This window comes from Motacilla alba, chromosome 3 (assembly GCF_015832195.1).
Source record: "Motacilla alba alba isolate MOTALB_02 chromosome 3, Motacilla_alba_V1.0_pri, whole genome shotgun sequence".
Classification (NCBI taxonomy): Eukaryota; Metazoa; Chordata; class Aves; order Passeriformes; family Motacillidae; genus Motacilla; species Motacilla alba.
The window spans coordinates 60,908,775-60,927,355 of record NC_052018.1 but is presented as its reverse complement, the minus strand read 5'-3'; the positions used below and the strand labels follow the sequence as shown (position 1 = coordinate 60,927,355).

The 18,581-nt window shown below is 40.7% G+C and overlaps 1 long non-coding RNA gene across 2 annotated transcripts; it reads right to left on the bottom strand.

The window, feature by feature from the left end:
• Nucleotides 1-1,168: 1,168 nt before the first annotated feature.
• On the bottom strand, nt 1,169-15,687 carry LOC119699919. 2 transcript variants are annotated; one of them, XR_005256597.1, is made up of 4 exons: nt 15,582-15,687; nt 3,337-3,445; nt 3,114-3,225; nt 1,169-1,734 (listed from the first exon to the last, which is right to left on the bottom strand). It is a non-coding gene; the product is annotated as an uncharacterized LOC119699919 (long non-coding RNA). The 2 variants fall into 2 exon arrangements; XR_005256596.1 differs by lacking the exon at nt 15,582-15,687 and having other exon boundaries at nt 3,337-4,366.
• Nucleotides 15,688-18,581: the final 2,894 nt, after the last annotated feature.

Genomic DNA, 18,581 nt, shown 5'->3' with positions numbered 1-18,581 from the left:
CCAACACTATTTGCAATTAATTGCTGTTAATTCTTGTTTCAATTAAGACATTCTTATGAATCACTTTGGATTGCAAGTAAACCTATCCCTTCTTAGCAGTAAGCTTTATTATTTCTTAACACAGAGAGCCAAATACCCACAAATTGCCAATGAAACCACCTAAAATTTCTCAGACTTCTGAAATTAGTTACTTTTCTGCTACTGAGCTGTGTCCTAGTTAATTAGGACTGGATGTTTGCTTAGCATTAGACATAAAAGAAATCTCAGTGGCTTCAGTGGGGTTGTTTACATATCTAAGCATTTGGTAGTTTTGAAGTGTAGTGCTCTGCTTATCAGCTTTCAAACACAGTTGACTAATTATTCACTTTGTACTAAAGTCCCAATGTATGCTATAATAAATATCTCCACCTCAGAAAAAACCAACCAGTAACAGAAGAAAATCTCTTACCCAGCATATAAGTAACTTCTTTCTACAGATTTCTACTAGGTGTGTATTTTTGCAGCTAGCTGGTCTGCAGTGATTCCCAGGAATTCAGAGTTCACAGAGAAGTGATCTTCTGCAGAGCATCATCAAATGAAAAGCTCCTGCCAACACTGCTATGCAGATTTTTTAAGTTAAAGATGGACTCTGAGAAGGGACATGGAGAACATTTGCTGAATATGTTCTCTGCTCAGCAAGGCCTGCCTGCAGCGTCAAGCTCAAAGGAAGTCAGTGACCTTGTATGTTCTGACTTATGCAAACTTGGTGGGGAATGATAAAGAAACAGTGTTCTTCAGATAACCTTCAAACCGAAAACCATCTGGAGAAAGAACTATGTTTTGTGTTTATAAGTTACCGTCCTCTGGAGCTCCTTGAGGTGGTGCACCTTGGATTTGTCCCTGCTGGGAGCCTGCGCCCCTAGCAGTACCTGGGTGATTGGGTGGCCCTGAGGCGTTTACCTCAGCTCTGGAGGCATTTTCAGCAACAATTATCACTAGTGGCAACAACTTTGCAAATGGAGCAGGCTGTCAAATACATGGTTTCGGGAAGTCTTTGCAGAAGGCATACAGAGATTGTATTGTCCTAGGTCTTTATTTTCAAAGGTGTTTTATAAAGTAAGGAGTGATTTAATTTATTTCTTGGTTGAAAGCCTAACAATGTGGTGTGCACGATAACATCAGTTCCACACTAAATGCTTTTAGCTCAAGGTTTCTAACTGCATTAATCAGGAAAGCCTAACAATGACTATGGAGCAATTACAAAAACATTCCAACTATTTTTATTCCTTTTAATTATCATGTTTACTTTAGTCACCTGATACGCACCTTTTGATTTAAGAAGGGGTAGATTTTTTTACATTTTCAAAGCCTCAAAATAAAATTTATTTGGTTTATGAATAAAAAAGAGAAGTACTGTATTCTTCATCTTCAGAAGTCATATCTGCACACCTTCACCCACTTCTCCCCAAGAGGTTCTTTGGGCGTCATGCTTCCTCTCAGCTGAGCAGCAGTTTCAGAATTGTGTTAACACCATTTCTTCAGTGTTTCTGAGAAGCTGGCTAGATAGCAATATAAAATATTGCTTCCTCCTATCTTCTGTATCCTTCCCTCCCCCAGATTTGGACAGAAAATGATAGAAGCTGCCACATGCATGAAACCTAGTTATCTGTACAGAGCAGGAAGGGAGCAGCTGCTGAATCCTATTTGTGCGTTGCTGTGTTCAGCAATGTCCAGTGGCATCACTTGCAAATGTATCTGAAAAATACATATAACAAATGTATTCTGAGGAAAAAAAAGCTAATATTTTCCTTTGTTTAACATTGGGAGCTTTTGGACACAAAGTACATGAAATCTTGACTCATACGGCATTTGCAGGAAAGCACAATTTTACCTCTCATTTACCCAGAACTATGCATGGCAGTTTAAAATGATGCTCAGGAGATTACAGACACACTTTCTAATCTTACTCTGCACCTGGTGCTGGAAGATTCCTATCAAAACAGTAAGGCAGCCAGTCCTGAAATACTGTTGGATTTTAGGCCCAGACTTTCCTGGAAAAGCTGCTTTAGAAAATTGCACCCAAAATTGCACCCAAATTCCTGTGAGTTTTTGGTCTCTAAATTTCTCTCTGAATAAGCAGTTCTGAGAAAAACTGTGCTTCATGCATTTGATTGTGAATTAAAGATTTTATCTTCTTGGAGCTGATAATCCAATACCATTATTATCTGAACTGTGGCATATAATGTGGGCTCTTTTCAAGGTAAGCTCTGTTTTTATATAGTTATATTTCTAATAAACATACAGCCAAGACTGGTTTTGTGCTGTGTATAAATATGCTGTCTTCTTTACACTGTGGGAAAAGTGCAATGCCGCACTATGCCAAATTCTTTACTTTCAGAGTGTTGGGGTGTTTTCAACACATCTTTGTGAAGCTAACAGTTTGAAATCATGGTGGACTCCCCAGATTCAATTTTCTCTTAAAAATCCATAAAAACAGCTTCTTTCTCAGAAGATGTGAAAAAGCTACTCAGCTACTCAAAAAAAAAAAAAAAAAAAAGAAAAAAAAAAGGAGAGAGAAAGAAAGGGTGGGTGTTTCAGAGACAAGATGTTGTTGCAATGCACTTTCAGACCATGGTCAATCTTTTGAAAGCACTTTCTTTCTTTTTCTTTTCTTTTTCTTTTGTGAAGTTGATTGCAAAGGTCATGTTTTGGTGCAGCTTTGATCACATTCAAGGGAGAGGGAGATGTATGGATTAAATACCTAGTGCTAATCCTTATGGATGAGCACCATGGCTGCAACAGTTTGGAGTTTGCTTGGTCATGATGATCTATTCTTTCTTTAGATAATAGTGGGGGAGCAGGTTTTTTCTCCCTTTTCCCCTTAACTGTAACCAATGTTTTGAACAATTCTGGTATTCTTTTTCTCACTTTTCAGCAGAATAATCAGTGATAGATGTAAGTAATTTTTAGCAGTATAAGCTTAGAAAGAAATTATACAAAAAATCATGCTTTCTTGTGCAAGGTGCTTCTTAAAACACCTAACACTAATAAAATTCTTACTTTTTTGCATTCCCTTCTGAGCTGTACACTGTTTGGTATTATAGATGCTTACATCTGAGATGGGATACTTGTACCTGCATACATGTCATGCACTTTAGATGGTTTAGATCTTTTGTTCATACTCTATGTTCATTTGTGTTTCAATGCAAGGGCTGCTGGGATCAATAGGTTTCGAACTCAGCTTTCCTGAAAAATAGAATACAGTTTATTAAAAAGTATATTTGAAAAGGGATGTTTCCACTTTCTTCTTGCTAGCTTTAGTAAAAGTGACATACCATTAGCATTATTGATTCTTACCACTGCTGACCCTTTCCATCTGGAGTGCTGTCTGCCTGTGGCTTATTTCCATTTTTCCTGTCGTAGTGGAAGGGCTGTGCCAGCTGCTGTGCCCTCGCATCTCAGGGGACTGCAGTTTCAACAAGCAAAGCAACAGGAATGTGATCCACTACGTATTCACTTAAATGTACAAGTATATAAATGATGAGGTCAACTTTAATAAGCTTTTGCTTCTTAACATGGCACGCAGATTGTCTTCCAACACACAAGATAGCTGATTGTGCTAAAGATGTAAAGGATTATTCTCTGCTTACATGTTTAGATGAAGGTCCAGCTGTTTGTCCTCACTGAGTAGCTCACTGAGAAGAAAGCTACAGCAGGCTACAGAAGGACAAATGTGGCCTGAGCCCTTCTGTACTGGTCTCTGAGTTTCTTTGGAGGGTAGCAGTGGCACACTATGAGCCTGCCAGTGTAGCACCAGGCTGCAGTTTTTTGAGGCAGCTTAATGAAAGTAGTGCCAAATCTGTGGGCATATACCTATGGGCATTTATATTTAAATTCAAAGGACAGTCAGTATCAAACCTTTGTAAGGCATGCTTTGCTCTGCATTGTGACAGCGAGCAAGCAAAGCTGCAGACCCTGTGGATTAATGCTCTGTCACAAGTATATGCTTTTAAATGTAAAGAAACAAATTTGTGTGCTCTCTTTATAAAAACAAGAATTATCATTTCAGCTGACCAGCATGGATTTCAAATGTATTGTATCCCTGGTTTACTCTTTGCTTCCCAGCGTGCACAGCATTCACTTACCATTTTTCCCCATGACACAGACAGATGTTTTGGGGCAATACAAGTCTGACTTTTCAAATAGTTTATAGATTTTCCATTTCTAACAGTTTAGTACTCTGTCACTTTTTTTCTGTTTTCATCATGGAAATTTTGGGCATTTCAGGGTCTCTTGTTGGCTGTGTTTCCATACACAAGGAATTCAGTCCTGTAGCATTCGTATTATGAGATCACCAAAAAAGACTAAATCAGGCTTCAGCATCCTTTAACCCACAAATATTATTTTGAGCCATTTATCCCATTAGAAATAATTGTCAGTGAAATTATTTCACGGGAAGAACCTGCTGATCAGCAGGTCTCCCTGCATTTCATAAACCCACCTTTAATGATCACTTTAAGGTCAAGGTGATGAGAAATGCTTCAAAGCAAATGCAGAGCAGTATTAATTTCCACTAGCTGTTCTCTCTAGTAGGGTTAGGGTGTCCTGCAGCTAGAGGAAAAGCTATGAAGCTTCTTTCTAGTGCTTATATATTTCTCACTTGTGTCAACCCATGTTAGATCTCCAGGGCATAATCTGTCTTCTAGCCCAGACAAGCCCAAGAGGGGATAAAATAAAGGGAGCAAGTAGAAGCTTTCATGAATTGCATTGTATTATAACTAGATGTAGACCTCTTATAAGTTTATTCTGTCTTGAGAGAGGATCTTGGAATCTTAAGGTCCCTTAGACCCTTATCATTTGTTTCTGCACATTGTAGCCAATAAAGATCATGCTATCCCAGAACAGAGATAATAATGCACAAGAGAAGAAAAAGGAAAGCTTATGGCTAGATGATGGCTACAAAAGAGGCTTTGTATGCTGCATATCTTGCATTGCTGCTAAGCAAATTATGTGACTGTGGGCAGGTCAGAAAATTTCAAGTATCTATGGGGTTTTTTGTAACACAGCCTCAGGTTTTGAAGAAAAGCATTTTTCTTTGGTTGCAGGGTACAAGATAATTGATTAGTAGGAGTATTAAATAGTTGGCAGTTCCAAGATACTTTATAGAATTAAGTATTCTAACCTCTTTTAAAAATCCAGTATTACTAGCAAAACCAATGAGTCTACTCAAGCATTTAATTTAGTACCAGTGCTAAAATAAAAATGATACCTTAGGGATTTTAGTGCTTCACTTCTTTCTGCATGTGAGATGTTCATACTAGCTGGCACTTCTTTTTTTCTAGTTATCAGAAGCAGCCCTAGGGATAGCTCTAGACACCCAGGAAAGGCAGATGTCAAAAACCCTACAAATATTTCCTGGAAATCTGACTCTTACACTGAGGTTAAAGAGAGAAGACAGAGAGGAGCAAATTCTGCTTCTCCCTTTTCCAGAGTACGGATATTCTTTTTTTTTTTTTTTTTTTTTTTTTTTTTTTTTTTTTTTTTTTTTTATAGAGGGTAAAATTTGGAGCTTGCTTTGATGAGAAGAGAGTTCCCCTTTAAGTTTGCTTGTTCAAACTGTTCAAACTGAAGAGGAACACAGCAAACACAGCACTACTCAGTCATGTGTCCTGTTTGTGGCTAGTCACACAAAGCCAATTTTTTCAGATGCTAAGCCCTACTCTATTTGTTTTTAAATAAAGAAGACTGAACACAGCTGCTCTTGACATCAGAAACAGTCACTGAACAAATAAAAAAGCACTATGCTATCAAAGTAACAGCTGACATTTAGAAATTACTGCAGTGAGCTTACCTAAGAGATGCTGAGGACATATATGATGAAGTACCTTTTCTTGTTTTCTTGAACACAACCTGTGAGTTTTTTCAGCAGATCACATCATTCAGTTTGTCTCTGGTGATGTGTTTACCCAAAAGGTGTTCTTTATTAGGAGTTGCTGGTGTTTCCTGTCATTGCTACACCAGTCCAAGGTGTTTAGAAGAATAAAAAATTTCTGCTACAGACAATGTCACAAAATTAAATTAAATTGAAAAGAGACTCCTTAAAGTTATGATAACAAATGGTAGAGGAAATGTGACTGCAATATGACATTTAAAAAAACCCAAACAACCATAAAACCCCTTAAGCACTGCAGTGAGTCATGAAACCAAATATTTTTAGTTGTCTTTTGTGAATCTTCTATTTCCAAGCTTTGTTTTCCACCATAAACAATGCAGGATTCACCTTGCATCTGTGTGAGATGGGACTGGTGGCAGCCTCTGGCCATCCAGTCTGCAATCACAGCCTTCCCTATGAAGGACTGTACCCACACTGGACATTTTCCCCACATTTCTAAATAATTGACCTGTCTGTCAGGTTTCCTCACCATCTCCTTTTTTGCCTTGCAAGGCAAATTCAAAGATTTAATTCCATATCAGATCCAGAGATTACTTTCCCCTGGAATTTTTCATGGCAATGAAAGTGAAGATTTTCTAGCACCTTAGCAGGCCCACAGTGTCTCTGCAGAGAAGTGAGCCCTGGGCACTGCAGACCACCATCAAGGAGGCAGCTGCAACACTGATAAAAATCCAGGCCTTACCTCATCCTGGTCCCTACAGGTGGTTCCCGACCTGCCAAGAAGTTTTTCCCAGTCCACAGAAACTCACTTTTGAAGAGGCCACTTCTGTCACTGCTAACCTCTTCATTGTTTTCCCTAGCAATCCCCAAACAAACCCCGCTGAGCTTCTGCTTTGACCCCAGCTGGCAACAGCCATTTGTTGGCTGGTTTTGGTTTTTTTTTTCCCCTCAGGCTACAGCTGCTCAGCAGCTTTCTGGCACAAAAGCAGTTCTAACTGCAGACTTCTCCTCAAGGACAGATGACTTAAAGACTTAAACTTTCCAGCCTCTCAGTCACATGATTTGGGGAAGGATGGGGACAGGCAAGGTGGAACTTCTGCAAAAAGGCCGTTCACCTGGAGCTAAGAAGTGTTCCCTGACACAGGCAATATTCACGTGTGTCCTACGCCCAATGAGACAGCCAGATATGCTCTTTTTAAACAAAAAGGACTGTTCCTTTTACTCAGCCATCAGAATATCCTGATCTGATCCAGCAGGGCTATCTCTCAGCCATGTAGATGCCATTATTCCATTCATGTGGGCTGAGTGCCTGGAAAGATCTCTGCAGCCAAATCTACAGTGGTGTCCCCTGCAGCAATTGCTGCTGGCTCACTGTCCGCAGCCAAATGCCTCTGGCTGTGTTACAGCCTTCAATTTTGTTTTCTGAGTAATTTTCTCTCTTTTTTTTTTTTTTTTAATGTAAGATGTTGAGTCTCCCTTAAGAGTGTTTTTTTTCTGAAGGAAAATCTCGACTCCTCTTATGTTTAATTACAGAGCATGTGAGAAGGGACATTTCAGGTTGTTTTCTACTGAGTTCCTCTGACACCATCCCTCCTTCAGGTATCCCCATTAACTGGCAGTTTTTGCTTCAAGTGTCTTTCCAGTATAACTGAGCCTGATAGCTGTTATTCCAACTAGTTGGCTTCTGGGACACGAATGCCAACAGACAGTTCAGAGTAACCTAATAGCATTTATTATTTCTTCTACCTGCTTAGCAAAGTCCAGATTTCACAATGTCAAAATAATTAGAATGTTACCATTCGTAGGAGAAGTTAAACCAGCAGATTTTGCTGTGGGCTTTCAGTGAGCCAGTCAAATGAGGAAAGGGGCTGCAGTCTTGTTTTGAAGCATTGGTACATGAATTGCTGTGCAATGAAAGTCTCTGTTGGCTCAGTGACAACCTGAATCAGCAGAGAGCTGGGGCCTGGCACGGATGATGCTGCCACTGCTGCTGTTGTACTTTGCTCTCTCTAAGGCTCATTCTCTGCCACCAGTGGCAGAAGCGTGTGGGGAAGTGCCCTGGCTGTTCTAGGGGCCAGAGGTCATTTTAAATAAAAGCTGAATGTGTAATAGCTTTTCTTTGACAGCTTTCTGTTCTTGTATCATTATTTGGCCATTCTTTCTCTCAAGCAGAAAATGGCCTCCACTGATACAGGATGTCACAGTGTATTTCTGTTTAAATCAAATGAGCATCTCATTTGTCAAGCAAGATGAGAGCCACTTGCTTTAGTGTGTAGTCCTCATGGCAGAACAGCTCGTGGGGCTCCCCATAACTTCAGCATAAGTGCTCCCAGCGACAGGTACTGATCCTCCTTTCTGATACCACATGGTCACAAAATCTCTGGGAGTGGCACACTGCTGCTGCTCTGAACATCCATCTGTGCAGAAGATACCTGTGCTAATGCCAACACAGCAGAACCAAGTGCCTCCCGTACTCCTGAGGTTTGCCAGTCTTCTGTGACTGTTTGTATTGGTAGGGTAAAGGCAGTCACTGACATTGGTAAACTATTAAGTTTTTCTCTGGCTCCTTTTTGGCTTGGGAACATCCCCAGGCATGCTGGATTTCCTAGGGAATACACCTACTTTACTGGCTTATACCAGCGTACACAACCTGCAATAGCAGAGATCCTCACCAGGAAAACCCAGCAATAAGCTCAAGTTTAGACAAGGAGAGGATAGACTTCTTGAGTAGTCTTAGAGTTTTGCAAGAGTTTGGGTGAAACTACTCACATCTTAGATGTTTCCTTGTTCGACCTACTGCATTTTGACTGTGAGAAATTCCTCCAGATGATACTAACCAATGGAGACCTTAGCTGAAGAGGTGGAATCAGAGTTTATGATTAGCGGTGAAGGAATAAGTGAGATTTGTCTAGTATGTCATCTGAGTAGTTTGAAACACAAAACTTAACTGGGTGCTTATTCTATAGGTTTGGTAGGGTAATTATCTGGAAAGTTACTGTGTGCAAAGACACGCAGAAGCCTTTTGGACTGGGTGGAGATTCTGGATTCAGCAACTTAGGCTTTAGATTTATGAGCAGGTAGATACAACTGACAGGAACGAAGTATGGAATGAACAACAGAATTTAGGGCTTCTCAAGACTGAGACTGACACAAAAACTTCAACTGGCAAAGTGAATATGTGTCCTACAAAATGTCCTAGGTTAGAAAGCCAAAAAGAAATACATAGCTGTGCTTCCACAATAATTCAGAGCTGCTGTTTGAAGTACTGTATATATATTTTCAAACACATATAGTTCAGTAGATAAGAGTGTACTTGCCAAAGCCTATGCAAAAAGCTAGAAAATTATTTTGTAAAGTTATCCTCCTTTGAAATAAATTTAAAAGGAATAAATTTATAATAAATTAGAAAGGAATAAATTTGTATTAAATTACAAAGGAATGCTAATTGTCACATTTTTATTACAAAGCTTGGCTTGAATAAACTACCACATGAAATAACTCAAAATAGCTTTTCAGTCATTTCTTTGGTGATCTGAGCTTTGAGAGCCTGCATAATTGAGTAGGAAAAATCTGAAAAGCTGACACATAATTTATTTTAACTAAGACAAGTTCCTTAAATTTGCAGAGCCAATTTTTAGAAGATGCTAAGATTCTGAGGTTTTGGGGGTTAGTTTTTTTCTTTGTTTTGGGGATTTCTTTGGGAAAAGTTTAAAAACATCGACACTAAATTCTGTTAAATGAACTGTGAAATCTGCCTTTTTTTTTGTAAGAAAACTCTCTGCTTGTAAGATTTTGGAGACTTCTCAGCTTCAAATTCTTTATAAACCAAGAATTTCCTCATAACATTCTTTCAAAATACATTCTTAGCTAAAGTTTTGGAATCTGAGTACTGTTGCTGGATTTACATTTTCAAAAGCTATTCCAATGATAAAAACGGACAGGAAAGCTTATTATGCAGCTGCTTATATATAGGGGAAAGTATACCAGAGCAATAAAGGAAATTTTAATATTTGGGCTACTGAGATAAACAGGGTAATAACAATATTTAGCATCAATGTGGAGGAAGTCATGGTTCAGAAAGAAGGAGGTAGTATCTATTTTGGGTTACAGATAAGCCACAGCCCAATGGGAAAGGAAGAAAATGTCGATTCTTTACTATAAAACTTTGTATTTTGCCTTTATTAAACAATGTGCTTACACTCCCATAGCATAGCATTTCCTTTTACATGTGTCCAAGAGCAGGACAGGATGGGGGATGAGGCTTCAGAAGATAGGAAGAAAGGCCGTATAACGCAAAATTTAAACAGAGGAAAATGGAGGAAGCAGCTAATTATAGTCTTTTCAGTAGGAGGAAACCACTTGGAAGAGCCTTGGCCCTTCGGGAGAGACTGGGAAGCGAAGTAGCTGTCAGGATGGCTTTACGGGGAGTGGTCCCAGCAGACAAAGAGCATCTGTCTAGGCAAGGAAAGGAGGTCACATTTAAAAGCAAGCTATCTAGGCTAGAGACAAAGGCTGATCCTAATCTCTTAGATATGTTAAACCTGCTTCAAGTAGCATTTATCATTGGTTTGTTTGGGGGTGGGGGTGCAAACATCATGTTACCCACTTTTATAACATGACCTGTTTTCCTCATCTGGCAGAGACAACATGGAAATTTTTTTCTGTCAAAGCGAAACAAACAAACAAACAAACCCCTATCAGGAAAACTCGTAATTTATGTCAGAAACAGATATTTTCTGAATGGATTTTGGTCAAGTTTTTTAGTAATATATTTCAAAGAAGATTAAATATTTAAATATGATCATTATGCTTGTTCTGAGAGAGAAGTTCTGCAGGAGGCCAGGTGGGAGCAGAGCTCAGAGACAGTAATTGGGCTTTGACCCAGAATATTTCACACCTGGGAGGAAGTCTCCTGTTTGGGATTTCAGAGACAGCATTATCAAAGCTACTGAATATCACAACATAGGATGGGGAGCTTAATAGGTTTGTTCTGTCATTCCACTACCCTTTTGCAGTATCTTTCTTCTCAAGCTAAGGTATTTTAGCTTGCACCGCTCATTAAGAAAATGAAATAATAATTTTTCCTAGTAGTTAACCCAGGTGCCTAGAAGTTATGTACAAGATTTTGTAACCATTGCTCAGGTTGGTGATTGCTCACTCACTGTGTTGTAGCCAGAGCACTCAGTGGGACTGCTCATGAGTTTCCCATGGATATCACCATGAGTAAGGATGATACTACCCAGCTCAAGTGCCTGGCACACAAGGCAGCATGGGAAGTATGTGGAAGAGCTGGCAGAATTCCCCTGATTCCAGTGCCTCTGCTGATCAAATAGGCAAAAGTTCAATGCTATTAAAGTAGGAAGTTATCTGCTACAGTAAAATCAAATTGCAAGTGGTAACACATGGATACAAAAGAAGGAAAAAGGGACCTGTGGACAAGCATGGCCTAGAAGTATAGACCCTGTGTAGGGAGCAAAAAATTTAGTTCACAATAATGCCCTTTTGGTGACATTAGTGGTTTTATTGGGTGGAGGAGTTCCCACAAACTGTTCTGTGCCATCCTATAGCCAGAGCAAGACTTTTAGGGGCAGAGGTCAATAGACAAGGAGAAGAGAAATGGCATGTCTGTTTTTCAGGTAATTAAAATGTAGGTGGATGGACTCTATCTCTGAATAAAAGTTCTTGCTTTTGACCTCATTAATCAAGTCTGTGAAGTAAACAAAGCCTAATGCACAGTATTAATCATGTGATATTTTATTATATTACTGGATTAATATATTTCCCAAAGAAAAAGTTTCTGTAGGACTTCATATTCTCAGGGACTGTGGAACTTGTAGGTGGGAGGAAAATACTGTAAAAGTGACCATATTTAAATTCGAAGTGCTAACAGATTAGAGAGAGGTTTAGCCACCAAGCTGTAGCTATCTCACTAAGTGGCCTCTATCAGCTCCACCCTTCCAGCCATTTCTTTGGACTCATGGCAGATAATTTTCCCCCCCAAAAGATGATGCCCCCAGACCAGATCTGCTCCTCTCTTGACACTTAAAATACTGGAGCAGGTGCTGGCATGAAAGGCAGCAGCTTTTTATCCGAGACATCTCTAAGAGGGAGAATTACAGGAGGGCAGAGTCAGCACAGCATGCTAATTTCCATTTTCCCTGTTCTCAAGTGCAATGGGTGTTTTTAAGTTTATGGTAATGATTTATTGAGAAAGCTTTTAAAACTCAGATACTTTTTTTGTCCTATGCCAGACTGAAACAAAGCAATATTATTTGTGAGATAAATGCTAATCATTCATTAGTAAAACTTTCTGCCACGTTCCAAACCCTGTTGGCTTTGCCTCAGCTGATGGAATGTGTACATTTGGATTTATAAAAGCAGAGAGCATTTTTGACTATAGGAAATTTCCTTTAGCACTTAAATAGCAAATCAAGACAAAATAAAATTTTTTGCACTGTCACAAATTTCAGGAAATTTTAAACAGCTTCTTTTTCCTCCCTTTCTTATTTTTCAGCTCTTCATAGCAGCAGCATAAATAAAGCTGACGTGTTCGCTGCTTTTTTTTTTTTTTTATGGAAACTTTACAGCCTGGTGAGCAAAGGAGTTCCTGAACTAACTCCATTCAGCAATCTACTGGCACTGACACTGCTCAAACACCACACTCTGCTCAAGTCTACACTCTTCATGTTGCTTCTTAAAACTGGACATTATACATTCCTTTTTGTTGCCTAAGAGCCCTTGCACAGATTTATCTCGATACTGGGAATCCTCACAGAGTTTTAGTCTCACCAAAGCTGACAGACACCCCTTTACTTACCATGGACAAGCTTTGGATCAAGACTTATGTTGAGCCACAAGTCAGAGCTGTGGCTGGGCAGACAGATTAACCTCTTTTCGTGGATGGGAGCGTGACTCAGTACAATGAGCATCAGCTGTTGCCTGCCAACAGGCTGAGCTGTGCTTTTATGAAATTTAAATTGATTGCCCCTTAAACCCACCAGATTAGGAGAAGGCTGCAGAATTGGGTTGTTAATGTCCATGTATTCTCCTACATGGCAATCAGGAAGGTGAAGAGGAATATGTCTTATATTTCCTGACTTCTCTTACAGTTCCTAAAGCAACGAGTAGCAGCAGTGATTTGTCAAGTTTCAATGCAGTTCCCCCTCATTGCCCTCCTCGGCCAGTCCTCGCCGGGGGGAGAGCTGGCTTGCTGCAGCAACAGCAGTTCTGCCCAGACAAGAAACTTCTGTGAGCAATGAGGTCATGCAAACTCGTGACATCCAAACCCTCATTTCCAGAAATGTTGATGCCTGCAAGGTGCCGGCCCTCACTACAATTACAGCAGTGTCTGTCTGTCTGTTCTCCTGGAGCACAGGAGCATTGTTTATGCAGGGACAGGTAGTTGGGCTTGCTGCCCTAGCTTGTCTCTACTTCTTTGCTTTTTTGATAACTTATTTTTGAAGGTACTTACAGCATGACAAGATAACCTATTTTACAGAATATCCCAGAAATATCACAGAGAGCCATTGAGTATGTACACCCAGCTACTCAAACTTACCTGGTCAAAACTTCATATGCACTTTAAAAATCTTGAGTGTGTTAAGATTACTTAAGCATTTTGCTCAAATACTGTATTTTAAGATGGATGTACCATTTTCTGCTCACAGAAATATGACTGAATCCATGCTTAAGGTATTTTCATTGATTTTGATGGGTCTACAACAACATTACATTTGATCACGAGTCTCCAAAGCCAAAATCTGAATGTCTCCCCATCAGCGCTTTGCAGTGATAAAGAAGAGAGAAAAGCCTCACATTTTTTTTCCAGTCACTGCTGCCTTTATAACTTCATTTCACTGCAGTTCAGATTACTTTTCTTTTGAAGGTAGCATGTATAATTATCATTTGTTGAGTTAGATGCTAACAGCACCTATCTGCCTCAGACATGTAATGAAGTTGTGCCCTTAAATCTTCACAAATCATTATTTAATCCTAACCTTACAATTAAACTCTAGCTGTGTGCTCCGTGTTGCTGGCCCACTGCCTTTCTGCTTTAGAACAGCCCCTGATCTGTGCCAGCAAGCTTGTTGTTGAGGTCACTTCCAGTGTGGCCAGCATCTCCTCACCTGAGGGCTCACACCCAGAAAAACACTCAGTGATTCATCACTGCAGCCTGTATCCACTCAGGGATTCCTAAACCATGAGTTTGCTGCTATTTCATCACGTGCTTTGCTCTGGATTATAGGCAACTTCCTTCTCCCAGCTCTTTAAACCTGACGGGTCAGCAGGTGTTTAATCCCTCTGCTGCTCAGTATTTACACATCTCCCCAGACATGGCTGCGCTCTGTTTGTGCGTGCGTGTTTTAATGAGCCACTCTTCTGCCAAACCGGTCCTCCACCCATCAGCAAACAGGGCCTATTCACGCTGTCCTGATGCAATAACCATAAATAAGGACCATGAGATAAGAGCTTCAGGAAGAGCTTGAAAAACACAGCGACAAGAGGGTGTCTCTGAGAAGCAGCCTATACTGGAGCAAGGCAAATGCACAGGGCTGGTGCCCCATACCCGTGCTAGTGCTGAACTTCATCCTCAAAACAATGTTGGTTGCCCACTATTTTTTCTCTAAGTTCCTTGTACTCTCACCCCTACAGACAGACCTGCTGAAGAAAATGACCCAGTAAACACAAGTAAACCCAGAACTGGCTCTGTATAAGTTGCATGTGTGGAATATCTGACTACTTTTTACAGCACAGTATAAAATCTCCGAACAAACACAAGCTCAGTTTATATGCAGGCATTAAATGAGAAATTTTTCAGAAGAATCTTGGACTCAGAGCATAGAAATCTTGGAAAAGCTAGCCCTTGATGGCTGCTATGATGCATGTCACAAATAGTTTGGAGGAAGCAGCGACTATTATACACAATAAGACTTTATACAATTTAGATTGTAATTAGATTTACAACAGAAAAAAATAGATTTAACACATATCCTTGGACAAGACACAACATTTTTTTTTGTGTTAAATCATGTAGAAATTATCAAGGTTTCATCCTGTAGAGGCAATAAGAACATACACCAACACAAATCTTGGATTTCACTCCAATGACCTACATACCTTTAATCAACCTTCACTGCTTTATCTGTATGCATCTGCTTCAGACTGGATTTATGCATAATTACAAAATAATTTACAAAAAGACCTTCAAAGAACTTCATAGTATCTTAGCATATTAAAGTATCTCAGAATCCTCCTGACTAGCAAATGACATAATTAGACCCAAACAGCAGTGAAATTCAGGATGTTTGATAAAATATTTCTTTTTCACAAGCCTCTGGAGGAAATTCAGTGTCAGATGCATCCTGAGAAGATGGATGGTATCCTGCAATTAAGAGGCCTCTATCCTGCAAAAAAGGCATTTCCCTTTCCTACCGTCTCCACTCACCAGAATGGCACTGCTTAGTTAGGGAAAAAGAATTGAGAGATGGGGTTATTTTTTGAACAATATCATGCTAAATTTAGGTTAATCTCCTTGTATGCCTTAGGGCGATATGCCAGAGGGATCAGGAACTGTTATCACCACATTGCTACAGAGAGGGCAAAACATGCTGTGGTGACAGATGGATTCAGTCTGAGGCAATTTTAATTTTGCCATCCTCTGGCAGAGCGGAGGATGTTCCCCTGCACTGTGTGTAAGGGACTGGCTCACCCTTTCCCCAGACAAACTGGAACAGAAGCAAGGGCTGCTGTACTGAAGTAGCTCCTCTTGTTTCCTTAGAAGCATTGTGAAATCACTTCATCCTGAATCCAGGAACTGCTTCTGTCTAAAAAAAACACACCATGGGTATTAACATACATCATCTCATACAGTTCCTGTACCCTTCTGCCCTGTGTCCCAAGCTGCTCATTGGAGATTGAATTTCCTGAAAACCAGTTCTTAAATCCAAATTTTTATCGTGCCACATTACAATGTAACTAGAAAGCATTCTTGCATGCTATGCAGAATTCCCTGTCAAGCCACCTGCCCAAATTTCAACAGGTCAGAGTAGTTCAAGCAGTCCAACATCCTGAAAATGTACTTTTAACATTCCACTTTATGTTACTTTCAAAAGAAGTGCCATATCTCCTCTGAAGTAATTCTTGCCACCATTTGCTATGGCCACTAGAGTTTGGCTGTAATTCCTAAATTCATTATTCGAAGCAGATGATTATAATTATTGATACGTAAATGGAGCATACACCTTAAGAGTTACATTTGCTTTTCAGCTGTTGAACTGAGATGGTTTTTTTGTTTGTTTGTTTATTTAAGATACTAAAATTAGATTCATAGATATTCTAAGCCCTAAGAAGAATGGTGCTAGGAAGCATTTTCAGCTCTTTCCAAAATCATACAACCATGCTGATTCTGATGGGAATTTCTTTGGATTAAGCTATTCTGGTGATGATGTTCTTTGTTTGAAATGACATGATTTTTCTCATCTTGAGTTTTTCTCTTCTGAGCTCTCAGATTTCCTCAGATTTTATACTCTGTTACACACTTTAAAAAAATTTCCCATTATTAGGTAGAGTACTGACTACAGTGAAAACACTCCAGACAGACCTATACAAGGCCTGAAAAAACCTATCCAGTTGCACAGAGGCCAGCTGGAGAAAAGCAGCTGACTTACTGGAAAACCAGCTGTATGTGATCTTCAGAAGGATTGCCAGAGGGGACAAGAATTTCCATCTTGGATGCAAGGAAACAAAAGCAATTCGGGATAAAAGTTAGAGTATGTATTGTCTGTACATTGGAGTTCCTTTAAATGGATACCAAAAGTATCAGTATATGAGATAATAGATGCTGACACAATTAAACGCATCCTAAACATTGTAAGTTTCCTGGTTTTGTTTAATCAAAATGTGTCATAGTTTACTTGGACTAGAACTCTAGCAATTGATGTTTTTAATCAGATGCACACAGCTGGACCAGACAATATTTTCAGAACCATATTTTCCATTTGCCTCACATTAGTCACTTTTGGAAAAAGATCAGCTTTCTGGGACTTCAGACCGTTTGTTCCAGGGTCATCTCTTACTGACATTGGGTCTGTTTAGACAGAGGCTTTTTGACACAAATATTGCATAAAGCAAAAATATAGCATGACACTCTCAGTGACTGTCAGCTCTGTGACAGAGCTAGATGCTTCTGCTAAACAAAGCCAGGAAACAGTCAAAAGCATCTTGGAATAAAAAGGCAGGAGGCCAATGAAGGTGACCTTTTAGTCACCTCATATTGGCAGGACCAGGAATGCAACAAATCTAGCTTTATTTAATTCAAGCATCATCATATCCTCTGATAAGTTCACTAGATTTTTATAAGGCCTAAATTCAAATTGTAAAACACTTAAGTTTTTAAATTTTATATGCACGTTAAATGACACTGTAAAGAAACTATTTCTAATATTGCCATTCACTCCATTTTAAGGTCTGTTGGTCTTTCCATGAGCAGCTCCCTCAAGGAGAGGATAGATTTCATTTGTGAAAGTTCCAGTCTGGACTGAAATCTGGCATGAACCCATCCAGATTCGTAACTCGAACCATCTGGATTCATAACATTAATAATATCGATCAAAAGTATGCAATGCTTACAGAAAAAGCTATTTTCATCTAATGATCAAACACCGTAACACGTTTTTCTGTGCTCGTCATGCTACAAGCGGTGCCCAAGAACAGTGCCCGGCACTCGTATGTCAAGTGGATCTTGGGGTTTTGTAGGTTCCCCAAAACTCCCCAAATGATGGAGGCTGGAGGAGCACGCTGCCAGCCATCTGCAGGTGCTCACGAGTCCTCCCTCCCGAGGCAGGAGCCCTCCGGCAGCCCCAGGGAAAGCTGTCACGGCGCAGCCGGAGGTGTCCCCTCCTGCCCAGCCGTGCCAGCCTTGGGGCCACGCTCCTCCGGGCAGCACAAAGCAGCTGCAGTGCAGGAGAGGATCTGGCTCTCCAGTTTATGGCAGGAGCACACACTGGGCTCCTTCTCGGCGCACAGGAGCACACAGACGAGGTTGTGTTCACCCGCGCACAAGCGAGTATTTATTCTGCCCTCCGCAGGCCGCCTCTCTCCCCGCCGCCCGCCTCCCGGCTTCCCGTCTCCTCCAGCGGGAGAGAAAACACGGCAGCACAAGCCAAGGACTCGTGAGCTCCAGCTCGGCTGCTGCTATTGACTCATTGTTCGGCCTTGCTTAGTCATTTAACCTCTCTGTCCCTAGTTCCCTCCCTGGAAAAGGACAAGGCGGCTGCGTTTGCCTGGGCAGGACGGCTGTGCCCGGGAAACGAACGGGGGCTATTCCGGAGAGCAGAGGCACCGGCGCTGCCCTGGGACAGAGCAGAGTGCAAGGGGCAGAGTCTGTCTATGACTCGAGGTGTGCCGCTGCTAATCTTTGACCTCTGAGAGCCACGCTCCTGAGCTCCGGCAGCGCAGATCCCCGCGGCCGCTACACCGAGCTATTCTCCGTCCTTCTGACAAAGGAAATCACGGCTTACCTCTGCTTACCGGCAGCGTGATCCCCTCTGCTCAGAGATGCTGGCTGGCTGCCACATTCCCCTTAGAAATAGAGTGCAGAAATGCAGGCCTAACACGCCAAGCCTTGGACACAGAGAGGCATTTGAAGGAAGGGAATTGCTGTGCCTTGGAAAGTACCCACATGTCCTTGCAAACAGCGAGGAACCGTGTA